This window comes from Trichechus manatus, unplaced genomic scaffold (genome assembly GCF_000243295.1).
Source record: "Trichechus manatus latirostris isolate Lorelei unplaced genomic scaffold, TriManLat1.0 scaffold00082, whole genome shotgun sequence".
Lineage (NCBI taxonomy): Eukaryota > Metazoa > Chordata > Mammalia > Sirenia > Trichechidae > Trichechus > Trichechus manatus.
This window is the reverse complement of record NW_004444018.1, coordinates 7,587,995-7,590,733: the sequence shown is the minus strand read 5'-3', so window position 1 is coordinate 7,590,733 and position 2,739 is coordinate 7,587,995.

The window sequence follows — 2,739 nt, the reverse complement described above, 5'->3', positions numbered from 1 at the left end:
ATATGTACTAACTGTTTAATGAGAAGCTAGTTTGTTCTGTAAAACTTCATCTAAAGTACAACAAAAAATAAAAATTAAAAATTAAATTTTATAATCTATGAAGATACACTTTATAAAATAAAATATTTTACTTGAAATAACTTTTACCACATGCTGTAAAAATTTTGACAAATGATTAAAAACATTGTTAAAGGGCTTTTGTGATGGTTAAGATTGTGTGTCAAGTTGGCTGGGCCATAATTTTCAGTGTATATATGTGATCATTCCTGTGGTTGAATCCGCTGTGAGTAGCCAGTCAGTTGAAATGCAGTTTCCTTGGGCGTGTGGCCTGCATCCGAATATAAGCAGATGTTCTGGTTTTTTGCTCGCTGTGGATCCTGCAGCTGCCTCCTCTTTGTCTGACTTCCGGTTCTTGGGACTTGAGCTATCAGCATATCTGCTGATTTTGGAATTCATCAGTCTTCACAGCCTGTGAGCTGGGCCCTGCTCTCTGACCTGCTGATCTTGGGTTCGCCAGCCCCAGCAGCTATGTGAATCAGGAGAAGCCTTGTGGTCTTGCCTGCTGATCTTGGGATTTGTTGATATTCACAGCCTGTGAACAAGAGCCCTGCTTTCTGGCCTGCTGATCTTGGGTTTTCCAGCCCCTGTGGCTACGTGAATCGGGAGAAGCCTCTATCCTGATCCACGGACTTGGGGCGTTCCAGCCTCTACGATCATGTGAGCTGTTTCTTTGATATAAATCTCTCTCTATATATATTTATACACTTTACTGGTTTTGCTTCTCTAGAGAACCCAGCCTAAGACAGCTCTATTAGATTATACATTACAATGAGAAGTGTTCTAGCAAATGAGAAAAGTTAGACACTGATGAAGATGATGGGAAGCCAGTGGAACTTTTAAACAGGAGAAGGACGTGAGGAAGGAAGGGCCCTTCCACCAGAGCTCCATCAAATGCCCTCAGCTCTGTTCAGAACACATGCCAGAGCACATTGTGCAATGTTTACCAGAGGAAAGCTTGATGTTAGAAAACGTCCCTGACCTGCTTCCAGATGGGTTCAGATTACACAATTATATGCACAGAGTTGCTGACTGACTCTTATCCTAACCACTGGGTCAAGGCCGATGTAGAAAGTGTCTGGAATTCACGCTGTTCACATGCACCACCAGGGTTATCTTCCCACAAAGGATGCCCTTTGTGGGGGAAATTGCAATGGTATCACCAGAAGGAAGTCGCCACACTATCTGGTTAGGGAACCTGCAACACATCTGGAAACCGTTCGCTTTAAAGCCACTGAATAGACGGTGTATCTGGTGACCTGGAATCGACTGTGATGGCGCTGGGGGGTGGGCATGGGCGTGGGGGTAGGAATGCAAAGAAATGTGGCATATCTCAGCACTGCAGCACAATCCACAGTGCTTCACTTTCTCCTAGAATGCATACCTATCTGCATGACTGTTTAGGAGACTCCACTTTTTTAGACAGAACTGTGTTAAATTTGGGGAGAGATTATGCTGGTCAGAAAAGATGCCTGGGCCGCACAGCCCCACACCTGGTTCTCTGTCTGGGATTCACATTCCCTTTGGTGTTTTTTGCTGAAAACGTCTGCTACCACCAAGCTGTTGTGTTATTAGCTGCCACTGATGTTATTAGCTGCCACAGTCCTCGATTCACGGTGGCCACACACACAACAGAATAAAACCCTGCCCAGTCCTGCGCCATCCCTGTGATCAGACTGTTGTGATCCACAGGGTTTTCATTGACTGATTTTCAGAAGTAGATCCCCAGACCTTTCTTCCTAATCCATCTTAGTCTGGAAGCTCTGCTGAAACCTTTTCAGCATCACAGCAACACACAAGCCTCCAATGAGAGACGGGTAGTCGCTCGCTGCGCATGAGGTGCATTGGCCAGGAGTCGAACCCAGGTTTCCTTCAAGAAAGGTCAGAATTCTATCACTGAACCACCACTGCCTCACACCACCATGCTAGCTTCAAGGGAATTGCTGTTCTGCCGTTAACACTCTAACCCATGTGTGTCCCACACATGGCTGCATAATGTTTTTTTAACAATGTTTTTGCATGGCTGCAAAACTTCAAAAAGACTTCTCGAGGGGAGGGCAGAGCAAAAGAGAAACAAAAAAGGCACTATCTTATCTATTCCGGGCTTATAAAATGAAGATCCCTCTCCTTTATCCTGCGGTCCACCCCAGAGCTCTTTTCTGCCCAGTACCCAGGTTATCTCCAACAAGAATAATCATCTCTAACTAACACTATGCAGGAGTGAACCCCTAGACATTCAAGGTTTTCAAAGCAAAAACCAACAGAAGGAGTCTAAATTGTCTCTTCCATCCGTCTAAATCCCACTCTCTCAATTCCAGTTTCCTGTCTAAAGAATCAAGTATTTATCTGGTGAGTAACTTCACCTTTTTTCTTTTTTCCCCAAACAAAAATTTATACGTACATTGTTATGTGGCTCTAACTGCTCTCCCCATACTGTGACAGCACACTCCTCCTTTCCACCCCTGATTCCCCATGTCCATCCAACCAGCTGCTAACCCTCTCTGCCTTCCCATCTCACCTCCAGACAGAAGCTGCCCATTTAGCTAAGAGGCACACTCCTTATGAGTATCACTTTATGTCCCACAGTCCAGTCCAACCCCTCTCTGAAGAGTTGGCCTCGGAAATTGTTTTAATTCCGGGCTGATAGAGAATCCGAGGGCCATGCTTTCCAGGGTACCTCCA